This window comes from Tetrao urogallus, assembly GCF_951394365.1.
Source record: "Tetrao urogallus genome assembly, chromosome: 6".
Taxonomy (NCBI): domain Eukaryota; kingdom Metazoa; phylum Chordata; class Aves; order Galliformes; family Phasianidae; genus Tetrao; species Tetrao urogallus.
This window is the reverse complement of record NC_136819.1, coordinates 33,320,135-33,340,651: the sequence shown is the minus strand read 5'-3', so window position 1 is coordinate 33,340,651 and position 20,517 is coordinate 33,320,135.

Below are 20,517 nucleotides of genomic sequence, written 5' to 3'. Positions count from 1 at the left end.
TTACACACACAGCAAACCATAACTATACCTCTTTTCCAGAAACGACTGTCAACATCTCACTCATCTCATTCCATTTTCAAGAAAAAGATAAATTTTTATGTTGCTAACACAGCTTTTTTTCAAATGAACTCTAAAGGAAAATTAAGAATGCTGAGCGAGCTGATTTTCCTCTCAAGTAATATCTCTTATTCCCAAATTCTTTCTCTTCAAAATAAGAAAAAAACCTAGAAATTCTATTTTTCCCCATAAAATATTTATTTTTAATGAACTAGGAAGGAAAAAAAAACAATAACAAAAAGCAGCAAGCAAAATGTATGAATGTAATTGTCAAGTAACATAGAATTCCCAACACAGTATATAACTGGGGAATATATGTGTGTGTGTATATATATATATAAAATAACTGGGAAATATGTGTATATTAGAAAGCAGTACTGATATTAATTCTAGATGTTATCTACTATTGTTATTTTGCTAAAGAAGGCTCATTTATCAATTACAAAATAATTACAGCATTACTTAGAGTTGATAACCATAATTGCTTCGGAATACCCTAGGATCTTCAACTACTGAAAAGTAAATAACAAACATAGAACGGATCATCTGTTCTGCAACTGAAGAAATGTCTTTCATTTAGAAAGTGATGGTCCGAGTTAACTTCAATAAATTAAATACAAAATTTATAAATATTTTGTAAAATTATCATTTTTAATAAGATATTTTTGGAATTAAGGATTTTTTTAGAGGTAACTTTGTTTTTTTGTTGAAATTTTATGTTATAATTCTTTTTTTTTTTCCCAAAAACAGGATGTTTTACTTTAATAGATACAATACTGCTCTTTATTTATTTATTTTTTCCCCCAAAGGAAAACATTATCACTTTCACGGAAGATCCTCTAGCCTGCACCCAATCTAGCTAGCAAACTTAAATGGAATGTTTTATATTTTTGATTAACCATTCTTGTCTCAAACCTATCTTCCTTGTCTATTTTCTTGTCATTACCTACCAGAGGAATCAATAAAACTGAAAGGCATTGTAAAAAGGACAGTGTAAACTAAAACAGAATATGATAAGATAAACAGAATAAGCTAAACAGAAGATAAGAAAAACAGAAACTTTGAGGTGGAAATAAAATATGTTCACAAGATTTTCTTTGGAGAAACTTGCTATCAGTTTAGCTTAGTTGTTTACCTATAGAGAGAATATGTGTTTCAGTTTGTTTTGTGTAACAGTCTATAAATAAATATTCTCTGCACATGCCACAAGAAACAGCTGCCATTTAGTAGGCTATAATTAACTTTCTTGCAAATGAATGCTACTTCTACACAGAGATTTTACTTATTATTTTCTAATTCCTAAAGTAAAATTAAAGAGACCTTGAAAATGTGGTATGCCTTGTACTTTTTTCTTGAAAAGTTTAACAAGTCTTATTCTGTACATAAGCAAAGCTGTCTCAATCACAGACACTAATCTCATTCAGCTCATATATTCTTAAACTGTGTATTTTCTTGTTTCCAGATCAACAACAAAGGAAGAAAACATGGAAGATGGAGTCTGAAAAACATCCAACAAAGTTGTTAGAAATTGACTAAGTTTTTCTTCTATGAGTACAGAAAAGAAAATCATGCTGCATGTTTTGACGCCTCAAAATAGCTAAGAATGAAAATATACCAACAACAATGGGTAAGAAAGATTTAAAACTTACTATGTGTCATTTTATTATGATAGCCTTCATTTGTCATTTACCGCATTATCTGTATTAGAAAGCAATTCCACCACAGCAGTATCACACTAGGAGGACTGTATAAAACCAACATTATCAGTAGCTTATGCAAGAGATTACTGTGAAATCCTATAGCAAGGTTTTAAATGTAATTAAAACTGTAGAATAACGGGAACTCTAGTAGTGTTTTTGTATAGGACTGGATACCCAATGCAAACACTTAAATTTACAATTTCTATATCATTCCAACAGCAATCTGTTTTTACTAAGTCGACAAATTAGGAAGTGTTGATATTATATTTTAATGTCTGCTGAAAATTGTTTATTATTTCAGTCAGAAAAATAAACAGCTGGATCATCTAGGGTTAGTCATCATAGATACAGATCTGAGAATATCCTTGGAGACCTTGGTCTCTGGAAATGGCATGTGAATGATGTTGTCCTTATATTCAGAGTAAGGACTGAAACCTCTAGATAAATGTAAAATGCTTCTCTTCCTCTTTACCCTGCAGGATTCCTGGCTGACTAAAATTTTCTTGTGTTTCTCAGCTAAGGATCTGATCATAATACATAATAATCATGTTATTATTAGAAGCTAATACATGATATATATATACTGGTGAAAACCCAGGAAAAAATCGGATATTTGGCTAAGTTATAATTTTTGGGATGGGGGTGGGGTGTCTAGATCAATGTATGATGATTATGTTTTGTGTGCTTTACTTTCTGTAAGAAAGAGAACATTAACACATTAATTGTATGTTGGGATTTCTTTTACTATACTCTTCTGTATTCTAATCTTCAACATCTAAACGTGAACACATTTGAGAGATATTTAAGAGTTAAGAAATACAAGCTATCATATTTTTTTAAAAAAACGTAATTTATGGAGGATGCATTGTGACTTTGAATTATGATAATAGTGTTTGTTTGCTAAGACATTCATTTTGCAAAGCCCTTCTACTCATAGTAATTCTGAGTCTAGAATTTATTTGCCAGCAAAGGTGATAAACAATCATAGTGCATAAACATATTCTAACATTTTGTTTTCAGCAAGAAAATAAACTGTTGTTAAGTTTGTTTTTTAAAACTTTTTCTTCTGCCAAATCTCTATTTAAAACCTTTTGCTTGGGTAATATATGAGAAAATATCCAGCACACAAATTACCAATGCACTTGATTATAGGTGTTTGAAACTAATTTTTTTAACACTATAATTTTCCTAAGAGTAATATGGAAAAAAAAAAAAAAAATTACTATGTTCTTCTTACAGCCATATTTGTATTTTCTCAAGAGCTGTCTGCATTCACATGCATTTATCAAACTGTAGTTCTTCTGCATTTCTTTCTAAAACCAATGAAAGAAAATACATTTTATAAGAGGAAAATACTGTCAAATTTCAAAATAAATTTTGGTGGTGGTACTCAGTAACCATTCAGGAGTTAATCATATACGCAGTCAGCTTGAGGTAGTTTTCCCTTGAGATGAATAATACTTGGCAGGTTTATTTCAGTTTTCTGCCTACAGGCCAACCATTCTGCCACTGGCCATTTGCCTTGATGTCTGTCATCTGGTTTTGATCTCTTCTCCATTAGTGTACAAAGTAGATCAAAACTAGGCAATAAGCCATTTGGACTCTGTAAGGTCAAACATTCTCACTGCAAAGGATATGAAGGCAACTGCTTGCAAATAATTTTGACAAAATGTGAGGGATTTTAGAACAAGTACATCTTCAACTGGATTTTAGCCATGAAAGCACATAATCTCCACTATAGTATTGTGAAATTTGGAAACAGATACCTAACAGAAGGCTAAATGAGATTATGAGGAGACAACTGTTTGGCTCATTATAAAGTCAGATGCGTTCCATGGCATTTGAGTGGACAGAAGAGACCTGACGTTTGTGCATGGCTCATTAGAACTGAATTTGAGATTGACTTTTTTCTTCATTTAAACATATTAACCAACATGCACAGGATTCTTCTAGAAAGTATCAGTGCCACTTCTCAAGTGGAAAAACTCCTAATTGAAAATTAAGACACTAAATATTTCACTTTTCTATTTGTTCTGCATTGCTGCTATTGTGAACAAGAAAAAAAGTTACATATACCATGCCATCAGAGACAGGGAATATTAACAGTTATTTAATTTTCACTCCTGGCATGCCATTTCTTTTCCTGTGTTTTCTTAGTAAGTACAATGTTTTTAATTGCAAAGTCCTATCATTTAGAGTCCTATCATTTAGTCCTATATCAGTTATAACAGAAATGATGTCACACTTATCCATGTATAATGTAGAGGTCATAAAGTATGCTTTTATATTTTATATTCTAATTTACATTATTGTGAAACTTTATATGCTGGATTATGACAGATTAATAGTCATTCTATAATTAGAGGAAAAAAGTCTCACTGGGACCAGAATTTCACCTAGGATTTATGCAATGTTGTATATCTCAGCTGGTAACATTTATAACATTTATTTTCTACACTGTTTTAAGCTTGTTTAAAATTCATAATAGGAGAATCAGCAGTTTAAACATTGCTCTTCAGATCGTGAATATTAAACCTTTAAAAATCAGAGAGATATTTTATATATGGCAGATTTTGTATGTAATGAAATATTTGTAACACATGGCTTACATATTTTTGTTTGTTTGTTTGTTCAAAGAAATTAAGCTGGGAAGTAATGGAAACAACTTTCATGATATTTACATAGATATTTACCCAGTCAGCTTCACTTCTGTCCCTGGAAAGATGATTGGATGCCATCTCCAAGCAATTGGAAGAGAAGAAGGTTGTCAGGAGTAGTCATCATGGATTCCCTGAGGGGAAGTCATGTTTGACCAACCTAATAGCCTTCTGTGATGTTATCAATGTCTGGGAGAGCAGTGGATGTTGTGTATCTTGACTTCAGCAAGATATTTGACACACTGTGGTCTCCCACATAACAGCATTCTTGTTATGAAACTTTGAAAATGTGGGCTAGAGGAACAGTGGGGTGGATTGACAACTGGCTAACTCAGAATAGAAAGTGATGTTACTCAAAACCAAGTTCTTTGTGAATATTCTTATTAAGTCCATGGATAAAAACTAGGCACAGTTATGTAACTAAATATTCAAACTAAAATTCGTTAATTTCAAATACCACTGCATGTGTTGAGATGTGAATGAATTCTCTTCATAAATTTAATAATTATGAGCAGAAAACCAATATTTCAAATGCATTTCAAGTTCTAGTATGTTCTGTGAAAGCAAATTCTGCAAAGAAACTATGAACTTGAGAAAAATTACCTCTGCGTATAATATTAGGTTGCAGGACAAACATGTCTGACAATCAGATTATAATAGTGCTTACAAGGTTAGTTATTCACATATCTCACCACCAAGAGGAAACAAGTCATTCCGTGTTGGAATAACTGATATTTAAAACTGTATGGAGATATTCATTGACAGATGAGGAGAATAATTTAATATATGTAAAACTGTAATTCGAGAATTTATCCTACTGGCTTGTTAGACCTCTAATTCAACTTTTTAGAGAACGTGAAGTTTTTCATCTGGAGAGCCCTACAAACAGCTGGCAGATATGTTGTTTTCATTGTTTTGTATCTACTAGCCTTGCTCATCTTGACATTTAAAACTGTGAAATACTGCCTCACAGACTTGGAATTAAGTGGTACTGACAAGTACTAATGTGGAAGAACACTAGTTCTTAATTGAACTCAGAAAATAGTTGCAAAAGTTACATATTAAAATAGAAAATAGAGCAGCTACTAATAATAGCAATAAATTCTTCTGGCCTCAGCATCATGTGAGGCAGAGGACATATCTTACAGCGCTTACTCATTTTCCATTGATATCCAGTAGTTTTCCAAAGTAATATGTTGACTAACATAAATGAATATGATATTTGACAAAAGTGAAAGGGTAGTAAAGAAAAACTTCAAAGAAAATTTTTCCAGTTACAGACTGAAGAAAATAACCCGTATTAGAGGTTTTCATTTAGTGCTAAAACTAACTTAATGGTTGCAAGATCTTACTAAGCTTTTGCCTTAAAAATGTGTGTAATCATCTGTGCTTGGGAAGATTGTAGATCTTTAGGTTTTCACTTGGGAGGTAAAAATGTAATAAAAATTGAATCAAAAAAGAGTTCAATTTAAAACATAAGATCAGCTCTCAAATATGTTTTTTAATTATTTCAATGCTGTACAGCAACAATCAGTGGCTGAAATTAATTTATCAAGATCCCATGAAAACCTGCAATCCATACAGAACAAGCAGCAAAAAACTTAGAACCAATAATTAGAATCAGTAAGAAACAAATAGACTTCTGAGAGTGAATTAACAATTTCTTATTACATAAGCACTCGTAGCAAAATATATATTTAGAGTGGTTCTCTTTTTCATAATGAACTTAGTTGTTTAGAAAAATAAATGTGAAAAATGAGTAAAAATGATTTCTTATTTTTCCCTCTAATCTCTACTTCTGAAGTTAAGGAATATTTAAGACTACTAATTTTTCACTAATATCTGTTTTTTGATTGATACCATTCTTATAGTTAGCACTTCCAGTGTTTAAATCAATTCTGCAATACAATCTAAATCATTAATTTCTCTTTTACATAAGTAAAATCAATTGAAAAGATTATATTTTCCTTAGAAAAAAACTTTTGTTGGAAACGTTAAAATCTCTTTCTTTTTTACTGTCTTGTTATTAAAATCCTTTAAGTAAAATAAATTAAAAGTAAGTTCAGAAATTACCATAATTAAAGATTTTTTTTCCTTTATGGATAAAGTTTACTTATGCTTGCATATCTCCTAGATATTTAAACTTAATTTGCCAGCTATTCTTTCATATTTGATCAAGATGTTATGTTTTGAGAGAAAACCTTCAGTTTTTCACTTTATATAGTTAATATTTAATTTTCAAGACACAAAAACAGAGCTGGTACTGCTATTGTTGAGAAACACCCAGTAATAATTAAGTGAAGATAAAAAGAAAAAAACATTTTATAAAACCTTAACAGAATTTATATTCTAGTATTATGTAATGTAGCTGCATGACACTAAGCTATTATTTCTGCAGTGCTACTGCAGAGACCTGCAAGCACCATCCATTTTACTGGAAACTGGAAAATAAATCTTTCTCAGGAAAAGAAAATAATGAGGGCTGCTCCAAAAGTAATACCTTCTATTTTATTATGTTGACCACAATATCAGAGGCAGATATTGGTGGTATGGCAGAAGAGGTTGAACCTTCCAACAAATATCCCATTACATCTTGTTGCCATGTGACATATGGCAGAAGGGGGCATTATGACAAAATGATGTCTGACATGTAAATGGAGATGAAGCAAAGATGTGGTATTGAATTCTTCTATCCTGAAAAAATCTCTTCCATTAATATTTACTGATGTTTGCTGAATGTTTCTGGAGACAAAACAGTGGATGTGAGCATAGTGAAGAAGGGTTTTTAGCAGAGTCAGAAGAAACAATATATCACCTATACTTGTACATGTATTTACAAAAGCAGAATTAAGGCTCTTGTTCATTACTGTTGAAAATGCATAGGTAATGGTGGTGACTGTTGAAAAACTGTTTTGTAGCTGAGAATTTGCTCTATCAAATAGTGTTATTGTGCTCTTTGTGGCTGTTGTAGTTTCCATGGAAATAAATAAGATGCATTACTTTTGGACCTACCTACTTAGTATAGTTAAATCCATAAAAGCTGGGCAATGTATGCTATTTTGCTTTTCCTATGCTGTTTTCACGTAAGAGTTTCTCCAGCACAAGTAACAGCTGAGGACTAGCTTTAGTATGTTGCAAATTAAGAACTGATTTTCTGCGCAGAAGGGAGAGCCCATAGATTAATAATTTTGCAGTAAATATAACTTTTCTCTCTGGTTTATCAGCAAGATGCCTTTGTTTTATAGTTCTTGGCATCTTTTCTGTCATGAATAACCCTACACTCATTTTTGTCCTATTTAATTATCCATTCTGGCTTAAAACATAATCAGCATTAAACCAGCTGTGCAACCTTGAAAGAACACCATTTCAATAATACATTGATAAAAAGCAGCAAGCAGGCTATTAATTTTAATAGGAACCCTTCCTTCTGGCTATAAGCTGGACACAGTTCTAGAGTCTGTATCCATGTACTGCCAAACAGTAACGTCCCTGGTGCATTCATTATGGGAAAAGAGTCAATTCGTAGCCTGACACTGTGACTAGCTAGATAGCTGTCTTAGGCCAATAAGTCACATTTGCAGTGTAGGCTTCCCTGCTAATACAATGGAATGGGTGAATTTATGTGGTAAATAAGAGGAAGCTTACATGAATTTCAACATGTCATGTAAACTAAAAATCTGCAATTAGATAGCTGTAATTTAATGCTGTAAGTATTAAATACTCGTATTCCATCCTGTCCAGAAACGTTAAGTACTAAAGAAGACAGAAATTAAATGACATGTATTTTCTGATTCCCTAAGCTTGGTATGTGGTTGGTATATGGCAGAAATCCTAAATGAAATACATGGATTTGGACAAGAATTCACAAGATGAACTTTCTTCTCTGATGCTTAAAAAAAATATTTAGTCTGCAGGTGTCATGTTGAGGTCAGGAATGTGTATTGAGGTCATGCAATGTGTATTTTCTCAAGTAACCTGCCTCACCTGCTTATGTGTCACTGAAGTATTTATACAGTGTGCTGATCATGGCACTCTTGACTGGTGAACATAGAACTTGCAGAATGTGGTGCTGATCATAGATTCATAGAATGACTTGTCTTGGAAGAGATGTTAAGAATCAACCATTTCCAATCCCCCTGCCCTCACTAGGATTGCCAAAAAGCTGCCCAGGACTCCAACCAGCCTTGTCTTGAATGCCTCCATGGTTGGAACATCACTAATTTCTCTGGGCAATCTGTTCCAATACCTCAACATCTCCTCAGTGAAAAATTTGCTCCTAACATTTAATCCAAATCTCCTTTATTTTAGTTCAAACTGTTCCCTCTTGTCCTACTGCTGACCTCATCACAATGAGGCCTTCAGAGCTTCTCTTCTCCAGGCTGAGAAGGCCTGGACACAGTATTCCATACCTCACAAAGGTATAGTAGAGAGGGATAATCACCTCTCACTTCCAGGATACAGTTCACATTGTGGTCTGCAAACACAGATTGCTGGCTCATCTTCAGCTTTTCATCTACCAGGAACTCCCAAGTACTTCTACGAAGGGTTGATCTCAATAAGTTTTCCTTCCAGTCTGTAAACATATCTGGGATTGCTGCAACCCAAGTGCAACATATTACACTTGACCTTATTGAACCTTACTAGGTTCACATGGGCTCACTTTTCAAGCCTATCCAGGTACCTTTGCATGGCATCTCCATGATTCTGTCTATTATATCTATACATATTCATAGGTATAGATGTAAGCTCATCTGCCTGTTCTCCAAGCCTATCTTTCTCCCCTTCTTTAAAATGGGAGCGATGTTTCTCTTTCTTCATTCACTGGGGACATTGCCTGACAGGCAGTACTTGACTAATTTTACTTTTCAAAAACATAAAACCTACACCTCCTTCAAATGAGCTGACAAGACTATCACAGAACAGAAAATTTACTGTGCAAGGAGATATTAGGGTCATCATAAAATTAGGAAACATATTTCAATTTGGTATCTGAACTGTGACTTCTATGTATAGCTTGTACTGTTAACCTGCTAGAGTCATCCAGCTATAATACATACCAACAAATATAAGCTTTGGGTCCATGCAGCAGACTTTTTCTCAAATACTTAGAGGCAACAAAAGAAACTGCCCTCAGTTTTCTGGCAGATTCTGTCCATCACACACCCTCTGCTGGGAAAAGAACAGTATTGGGAAGAAGGCTGAAAGCCTAGAGCAAAGTCTGGGGTTCAACTCTAGCTGATGGAAGGAAAATGTACTAAATCAAAGAATCACAGAATTATAGGGATTGGAAGGAACTTCTGAAGATCATCTAATATAACCCTCATGCTAAAGCAGGTTCCTGAGCTTCTGATCTGCCTTGAAAGGTTCAACTGGTTTTGAAATTATGAAGCTGCTATCAGCAGATTTATTCTTTTTTTTCCCCCTCTTTGTTCCTCTGTAAGGCTTTATGTTATGAAAACACTGAAAAATGTACTGGAAGTATTGGTAATGAAGTATGAGTATGCATTGGTTATATCTTTACTTTGTAATGCTGCTCTAAAATATGAAAGAGTACTAATGGAGACTGAATTATTTTGTGATGAAGATGGTCACACAAGATGTGCAGATCTGCAAAAAGCAACTATGGGCTTTGCTGTATATGCTGTGATAAGCATATTCCTTAATACTGTGTTTTTTCTTATTCTTTTCCTGCTCCCATGATGCCTCTCACCATGGGAATCTAAAGAAGTATGTGGAATCTCTGCCTCCAATATATATTTCTATATTTCTTGGAAAAATAACATGGATAAGAAATCTGTCAGAGAGTTTCAAGAATTAGATAAGACTAGAAGAACAAGAAATCTGACATAGTAATCGCATGTTGAGTTATCTCTGTGCAACCCCATACAACAGCAGCCTTCCTTTGCACTTGGACGCAGTGTGCTGAATTATTGCGCTGCTTCTTTGATAGAAGCAGCATGTTGCCCAAATAAGTTGTGCATGCCCTGTTTATGAAGGAGCTCAAGGCCAAGTTGGACGGGGACCTTGGCAGTCTGATCTAGTGGTTGGCAACCCTGCCTGTCACGGGGGTTAGAATTTGATCTTTAAGGTCTCTTACAACCAAACAATTCTGTGATTCACTGTATGATTCATTCTGTGATTCAATAGCTGCTATCAGGCTTCATTCTGTGATTCTATGATCCTTCTTACATAGCTTCTCAGCGGAGTTAATTAATTCAAGATTAATCCCTTGATTTTACAATTTCTACTTCCAGTAGAATTTTTGGAAGTAGCTCAGGTAGCTGTATAGTATAGCTATGCCTAGAGAGCTCCACCATTGTCAAATGTGCAAGGACATGTCTGAGCTATGTTTTTCTATGGGTACTGTTAAAATCTGATTCAGAATTTTACTTCACATAATATGAAGACTGTAGTAATGGGGACTTCTAAGAAGAAAGTTCAATTATAGCTTGTGACATTTTCTGCACAAAGCCTATACATTCATGTCCTCCAACCCAGGCTGTAAAATAATTCCTGAAAAAGCATTCAGAAGCTTGGATTTCTTTTAGTTATTAAGCTTTGAATAAAATGTTTCAGTATGATGATATGTGATCATTATTTATTTATTTTGTTTTGTTTTTCCAGTAGATTAATAAAATGTTCTCAGTTTTAACCCTAACTGAACATAAAGCTCAATTACTACATGTTCCTCATACTCCGTGGAATTTCAAAGAGCACTGTTAAACTCTGTACCCCGAGGAACAGTCAAATCAGCAGCATTTAGTATTCAAGTCATGTTTTGATAACTTGCCAAGTGTTTTAGCAATAGGTTGTACAAATACTTTAAAATGCAGAAATGCATGATAATATATACACAGAATAGGAATTCAAAATAGCTGACTGGGCACCTCCTTAGATTAGTTTTAAGAGTCTCTCCATCGAGGCAGAAAGAAAGCATTTCTGATGTAGTATAGCAAAATTAAAGAGCAGCCTTATTGTTATAGAGAAACCTAAAGCTTCTGAATTCTTTATTATAGTGAAGAAGAATAGTTCTACGCTAAGAAGACCAGCAACTGTGGAAAAGAACTTACGTGTGCAGCATTTCAAACTTAGATCAAAAAGTAAACTTATATGTTGCATTTGTTTATCTCTAGATTGCACTATGAGACTTTGTTTCAAAAGTCACTTCCTCACATGTTGAAGCTATAGATGCAGGAGTGAAACTGAGTCAGATCGACCTTTCCGTCTCCTTTCTGATATGGATATGGCTCAAACACTGGGAGGGTACAACTGCATATATGCCATAAAGTTGAACAGAGTTGCTTGCACTTATGACTGATTTTCACCTTGTACATTCATAAGGTAGATCTGTAGGTTGCTCTGAAAGTAATGCTTGCTAATTTTTTCCATGCAAACTACAACAGATACAAAGAGAACAATAACACCATTTGATGGAGCAAATTCTCAACAACAGAATACAGTTTTTCAGAGTAGTCACCACTATTCCCTGTGTGTTTTCACCAGTGATGAACAACAGCTGGCACGTTGCACCAGAGAAGATAACCCACTGCCACCACTCCTGAAATGCACCATCCACCATCTCATTGTGTTCACATCCACTGTTTTGTCTCCATAAACATTCATCAAGCATCAGTGAATGTCCATGTGTTCAGTTTTTTCAGAAAGGAGGAATTTAATGACACACTTATGCTCCATAGTGACTTCCATGTCAGACTGTCCATCTGCTGCCATCTGTCACACGGCAACAAAATGTAATGGAATATTGGTGGGAAGGTTCAACCTGTTCTGGCATAGTACCACCATACCCCTTTAATGCTGTAAGCCAAAATGGTACATTAGGAGGTATTATTTTTGGAGCAGTCCTCATACTTTCCTTCATACACTAAATTCAGTTATTCAGGGAAGCAAGCATAAACTTCTTTACGTGCTGTGTGAGTTTAATACATTTAACCTGAGAGCGTATAATAATGCTAATTTTGACAATAAGAAGCACTTCAGTCAGTATAGAAGTACAGCCACCTTTGGAATTCATTGTAACAACTGTTTAACTGTATTGCAAAGAAGAAAAAAGAATTTTTTTCTTATTCACAAAAGTAAAGATATTTCTCCAATCTACTAGAAACATCGGAACAAACTTTTTTTAGCTGAATATAACATTTCTCCTTGATTGCACGAATTTCAGTATATGGAAAATTGGAGATTCTCTCTGACAACTGAGTTTCCATAGGCATTTAGATCTTTGTCTTTCATGTTTTGCTCAAAGAACAAATAACCAAATTTAATTTAAATAAATAAATATATTATATTAATATTTGTCCTATTGCAGGTTATTACTTTTAATATTTGAGCCAGTATAACAGATACTGTCATGCTAGAATTTATTAGTAAACAGATTACTTTGAATTTTGATCCATTTTGCCTCAAAAAAAACCCAACCAAGCAGAAAGCATCCTCTCCCAAAAATGAATTTCAAGAAACCTGTTTAAAAGCAGTGCATAAATCTGAATTTGCAGATTAAAGCTACTTTTAGGCTGAGTTTGAAAAGATTAGAAATATTTATTTTCATACAGTGATTTTAATTTTTTTTTTTGTTAAGTTTTGGAAATTTTATAAGTTCTTCTAATTTTAGTAGTTCTTGAAAATCTGAAAGCTGTGCAGAAGTATGAAGTCTTGCTAATTCAATCTCATTGAATGGACCATCTGAAATTCTGTTCTTCTTTCTTTTCTTCATGCTTGTATTCCGAGAATTATTAGGAAAGGATTTATAAAATTGCATACACAATATGTGTATGCAATTTAAGCCAATGAAAGAATGTCTAACAGCAATATCCCTTTAATAACAAATAAGAAATATGGAATCGAAGTGGTAATTCAGACAAAACACATATGAAAATTGATGACTATTACTTCTCAGTCTATTTTTCCAATCAGTACAGATTGTTTTCCTGAGTTTCTTAAGAAATTAAACTGCGTTACTGAATTCGAAGTTCTCTCTTTCTAAGCAAGTAAAGACTTAACTAGTTGGAAATACAAAACTTCAACCAGTAACAACAACAAACAAACAAACAAACAAACCCAATCCTACAAAATCTTAAAATGGGATTTAGTTATAGAAACTAACATTTTGTTTTGGACTAATGTACTCCTATAGTAGCAAGGTCCTTTGATATTTAATTGATTGGTTTTGTTTGTTTTATGGTTTTGTTGCTGTTTTTACAGAGACGATAAATATACTCAGATACTGAGTAAAGATACTGAGTCAAATTTCTCTGAGATCCCTCTCAACTGTTTTGAAAGAGATGTCTAATGAAGTGAAAATTCTCATAAATATTAACCCAAGAAGAAACTGTTCAGAGAAGATGAAATTCAATTCAATTCAAATGAACAATTCAATTTTTGAAAACTAATTAGAGGCTTAGATTCCATTTATTACCGATTATTAGGAGTGAGGGACCTAAAATCTTCCCAGATCTTTTCTTGAACTTCTTAATATATTTTACTTAAAAAAAAAAATAACAAAATCATATATTTTTCAATTAACTACCAAATGGAAGAATAGAAAACATTATTATATCCTCAGATCTATTCTAATACCTCAGGCAAAAGTAGCTCTTTCACCTGTGGCAGCCAAAGAATGGTAGTGAGAGATGTTTTTATTAAGCTTCCTCGAGATAGCTGTAAAATATTGCTATAAAATCTTGTTAAAAGGAACCTTGGGAATAATAATATGTTAGAGTATTACTTAGAATTGTTGTTTTACTTATTATTATTTACTTATTTTAAAAATAATATTGTAAATTTGGAAAAATAAATTTTGCTCAGCAATGACATATCAAAATGGGTCTGAAACCTATTTCCAAAAACAAAAGAGAGGCTACTTTTCTGTTCAGCAGACCTAACTCCCCCTGGATTCAAAATGCTATCTCCTTTCTTCATAACAGTTATTTTTATTAGTCCCCATTTAAACTACAGATTAAAAACAATGAAATAAATTTGATTCAACTGTTTATTCCAGCAGTGCAATAATTAACTAAGCAATAATTGCAAGGCCCCAGGTTCTTTCTGATAAACTTACTCATTACAGAGTAGAGTCTATACATATAAATACAGGTGGAGAGAATTTGTGTAGCTTTTATTTATTACTGAAATGAAAACAAATGTGCTGAAGATTCATTTGTAAAGCCCAGGATGAATAAATGATCTGAGAAATTCACTCAAAACAGTTATTTTACTTTTCATAGAAGATGTAATCATACAGTGCAAATTCCCATTTTTTTTAAATGCTAATACATTTTGGAAGCACTGTGAAACTGAACAGTGAAGTTCCTCAATGCTGTTTTCATATAGTCATTTCATAGAGAAAAGTTATATTGAATTGTGATTAATGCTTTCTATTGTATGTTAAAAAAAACACAGCTCAAAACATGTCCGTTACAGAATCAGCCATCAGTTTGCAGTTATGTCATAAGGCAGCTAGTTAATGCATTATATGGCTTTGGGATCAAGTCGAAGAAAATTATAATATTATACTAGGTATCATACCATATAATCTTTTTGCTTCATATCCTTTCTACATTTTATGAAGAGCTCACGCTGAAGACTAGAGGTAAAGTTGCCAAAGCCAAAAGTTTTGTCAGTATTTCAAAGGGCAGAAAGATGCACTTTTACTGTTCTATAATGAAAAAAACCCAATGTTTTTTTTTTAATTAATAAATAAGGTGCCTCTATTTTATGTCTGTCATTACTGTTTGTGAAGTATTGTGAAGTATTGCAGAACAGTGGCAATGGAATTTCAGCCTGAGATCTTTCCCATCAGTAAACTAGACATAAAAGTACACAGACTAATGAAGGCCACAGAAGATTAAACCTCCTGCTCTCTATGTATTTAACTTAGTTGTGTGCTAGAATTATATCTTTTCTCTGAGGCTTTCTGAATGATAATATTAAACTCAGTAAATCCATCTTTCAGGGGAGAAACTTTTAAACAAGTTTCAGATCACTTCACCACTCTTCAAAATACTAATTAAAATTGATTTTTTCCTGAACCTCTGAGAAAATTGTAGATAAAATTATGTAACTGAAAATTATACTCCTGCTATATAATAAACAACATTTCTCTATTATACAGACAAGACAATTTATTTTTAAGATAGGAAAAGGTCATATAATCTCATTACATTTTTATGTTTTTGACACCAGTGTGGATTTTTGTCATTGTTTCTTTGACTGTTTACTTTATACCTATTTAATAGAAACTCCTCTGGCATTTTACTGGACCCTTTTCCCTATGGGCTGAAGTTCTCTTCCTTTTTAATTAAATTGACCTTTTGGTTCACTTGGTTGCTCACAAAATGATTGAGAAAGATTTTTCTTTTGGAAGGAAAATGAAAACGAGAATAGAGGGACTGAAAACAGCCATATGAACTAAATATTATTTTTTTTTATGCAGCAATCTCAGTATTGTGTCTGCATAATCATTATGTTCATTGTCTTCAACATGAGGAAATACTGGCCTCTGCAAATTTTGTGACATTTTAATGATGATAAGTTGTTTCTTATCTTCTTGAATGCTTTTATAATATACTTTGTGACTATTATTTTCAGATTATATTTTTACTACCCAGAAGGATTTGCCTCTTTTACCTTGCCAAATTGCAAAGAGTAAACTTTAAGTAACTATCTTCTATTACATAACATGTATGTCTCTTCATTCTATCAGTAATTTGAAAGGAAACATTACTAAAGTTATATTTTCTGTGTTGAGGATTAAAATCAATGGATTTTATTTGAATATAAAGATAAATACACATTATTCAATTAGATTAGAATCAAATAACAGTGCTCTATGTAGGCTTAAATAATTGTTTTGAAAGTTTAAGAGATCCCTATTTTTACCATGAAGATAGCAATGAGCAAAATACACATATTTTCGTTTGCTAAAGACAAGGTGTAAAAAAATGTGCTCTTATCCTGATATCTTAAGCAGTCTGAAAGAATTTGTACCTGATCTCCCCATTCAGTTTTATTTTCTATACCTGAATATTGGGACAAAAGGGATTTATTCCCACTCAGGATCTGTAGCCCAGAATTTCTGGCCCAAAATGAAAAACACTTGAATCTCAAATGCAAGTTACACAATCAAAATGAACTTAATCTGTAAAGGCTTTAGATTTCTCACGAGCCTGACGAAAAGACTGACATAAACAAAACCTTCAAAACAATTTAAAAATAAACAAACAAAACAAACAAACAAAAAAAACACCCAACACAACTGAAAAAAAATCACCCTTTTTTGTACTTCTCCTTAGGACCAGAAAAATCAATCAATTTTCCTCAACTGAAAGAGTTTGAGTTTCCTTCTTTTCAGCTTGATAGATTTTCAAGAAAAGAGAATGGGGGGAGCAGTGATCCAGTTAAACACTGATTTCCCAAAGTAGGCTGACCTCCTTCCATAATAGCCTGTGACTTCATTGGCAATATGCAAGTTTTAAGCCAGGTCAGAAACTGTCCAGGTGCAAGATCCTCATCTATCATTATTGAACTGAAATTAATAACAATTTCAGGTTTTACATCTCTTGCTGTTATCGACTAGAGACAGTAGTTAATTTTGAGAAACGTTATTTTTGGAGTAGTAGAATCACCATCTACCTGTACTACTTTTTGTTTGTTTGTTTTCCTTCTGTTTCTGTAAATCCATGTTTTGTTCTTATAATCACTGATGATCCTGTATCATTTCAAAGAAATTTTATCAATCTATTTGTAAGCGCTTAGACTAGTATCTGAATTCTACTACACCCTTTTCAAGATATTTACTACTTAATCCATTTTAAAGTATTATTATTTCCAGGACTGTACTTAGTGGAATTCAGTTCCATCATCATCTAAAATTCCTAATATCGAGTTTCATCGTCATTATCTCATAACAAATCAGAAAGGTTCTCTGTGCAACTTCCTGAACTTTAGCATGATCTTGCTATAACATTTTACTTAGCCAATATTCAGCAGTGAATCAGAAGATTACTTGGAATTAACCTATTTTTAAATTGGAATTCAATTATGTCTCTTTACTATTGGTATTTGGGTGCATTTACTCAAATTCTTTAATCTGTTCCAGACACTTCAAATTACTAATGCAGAAATTATATCTTTTTACAAATAGTTAAAGTGAAACGCCAGTACCTTGGGCACTGTGCACATTCTGGATTGGTCTTTCTAGAAAAGATAACAACCAATGTATGGCTTTCTAAATGAGAAAATGTACACAGTTTTTCAATTTTTTAAATCAAGGAATGTTATCTATGTCAAGAGTTATATATTCTCTTGTAGTTTCAACTTTCTTTTCCTTTTCTTCTCTTGTAGTTTCAACTGTTTCCTTTAAGTCAGATGCAGGGAGACGTTTGATAATATATTGTTCAAGTATAGAGCTTTATATAGATTATTTAGAAAAGTAACAGGTAGTGTATAGATTGAGCTCCATGTAAGTGTTATTGAATTGCACTGATTTACAATTTAAAGGCCAAATGTGTTTAATGGGATAAACTGTAGATATTTATAAGCTTTCTGGAAGTTTGATAAGGATATTCTCAAGAGGGCAAGTGAAAACTATATAAATAAGACCAAGAGACTAGAATGTGATTATTTGTTTAGTGTTAAGAAGTAGTGCAAAAAGTATGCACAACTAGGTATTGTAGAGATGACCAGATTGAATAGAAAGAAGAGCAAAGTCTCTCTATGGGCTTTTTAAAAACAAACAAACAAACAAACAAAATACAATATAAATATTGTGCTTAAGAAAGAAGAAATACAAAATGTGAATAAAATTTTGTCTTCAGATTTCAACTTGCTAGAACATGAAAAGACAGTTGGATAAGGGTAGAGTTAAATGGCACTCAGTAGAACAGCAAAAATAGCTAATGGTAACATATAATATACTCCATGTATTTCTTTCATGCTAATGATCTGTCATGATTGAACTCAGCTCCAAACTTACAAGCATTCTGAATTTCCCAATGGTTCATAGCAACTTAATGTTAACTGCTGTCTGGAGACTCCATATTTTACAAACTTGCCTTAGAAATACTGTATGTATAATTTTTTTACATGTTTGATAGTGTTTTGAACACTGTGCATGGGATGAAGTAAAAATGCATACTTCTATTAGATATTATTTTATATGTAAAGAGTTTTGAAGTAAATACTTCTGTGTACCTATATATCACATTTCACATAAAAGGCAGACAGCAGCTGCAGTCCATCATCAGTGCAGTTCCAGATGTAGTTCAGTAACAGCAGAGTTTTCTTTTTTCATTACATATCAATGATGTAATGCTACACAATATGTTTTATAGACAGGACAGGAGAGAATGCTTAATTTGATGCATGTTTCAGATAGATAACAGCTGCCTGTTTTGGAAGGTTATCATCAGATATCATTCAGATTGTATGTGCTTTTAAAGAAAGAAACAAATCTTTTTCCCTCATCCATTCTATTTTTATCACAGTATGTTACCTAAATCATTATTTTCCTTAACTGTCAGGAAAGAATTTGAGACTGTAAATGAAAATCTACAGATAATTTCATGATTCTTATTTTAGAATTATTACATCAACAAATGCATTTTAGAAATAAAATTAAAAAAAAGTCATGGAATCATACAATCATTAGAGTTGAAAGGGACACTTAAAGATTATGGAGTTCAACTCCCTTGCAATGAGCAGGAGCACCTACAGTGGGATCAGGTTGCCAGAGCCCTGTCCAGCCTCACGGTGAGTATCTCCAGGGATGGGGCATCCACCACCTTCCCTTGTCCTTTCACAACAGATTCTGCTAAAAAGTATGTCCCTCTTTCTTACAGCCTTCCTTTTGAAACTGAAATGCCACTATTGAGCCTCCCTGTCACCTTTTCTTCTCTAGGCTGACCAGTCCCACTTCTTTCAGCCTGTCCTCACAGGGAAAAGATTTATACGTAATCACAACATACAACATAAAATTGTAGATGAATTTGAGATGATTGGAAATGTGCTGTTGAAAAACTTATTTTGTCTTGCAATTGAGCTGCAGTTCCATGAACACTCAGCATAAACAGTGTCAGGTATATACTGGGCTATTTCTACCATTAATGCATTTTTCCAGCTGGCAAAGCTCAGCAAAATATTTCAGATTCTTTTTAATTTTAGGTATCATAGAAACACAAAATCCTTTTCATAACCTGCTGAATCCAGACATGGATGTGTTCTCTGGACAATGTGGAATACAAACTTCTGAAATATTTTATATGATTCTATGAAATTTCTCCTTTTCACATACTAGTACTATTCCCAAATGGAGATACCCATAATGAATTCTTCCTCAAATCAGTTATAATCCGTAATTTTTAATACATGAAGTAATGTTTAAAATTTCCATCCTTAAAATCTTATCATCAACTTAAAACTTTCCAATGTATCAGACATACTCAGATAATAGCATACTAGAATTATACAAGGAAAAAACATATGCTAAGATATTTTGGTGGATGAATCACTGTATAGCTTCTGGAAGTTGCCTTTTATTTTTGACATTTCAGTGACTAAAATATGAGGCAGTGACTATATTACACTAAACCATTTTCAGTGCCTCAATAAAATATGTATTTCCTGAAAATTTTATCTTAATAAGATCATGGCTGCAGTGAGATTACACTTGACAATGAATAGTGTCATAATGACAGCAAGATGTATTCTGTAATATAGTTTTAAAAAGTCTTTTCTAGGAGTCATCACTGTCAGATTGAATAAGCTAAAGTTATATGTAATATTTCTTAGTAGAACAGGTTAAAAATGGGGCTGTTAGGAAGTTATAGTCAGTGTTCAGGAGACGGCACTGAATGATCTTTTCTAGCAACAGTCCTACATTGTATGTGGTCAGCAACTTCAGCAACTTAACTTCAGCAACTTAAACTTGCTTATGTTTATATTTCAAGATGTAAATGAGTAAAAGTAAAAATAAAGGAGTGTGATGTTGATCAGGAGCAAATGAAACAGTCTGTTGTATTTTCTATACTAATTTACAAACACTCAGCAAGAGTAATCTTTTTTTTAGAAATCATACCTACACCCTATTG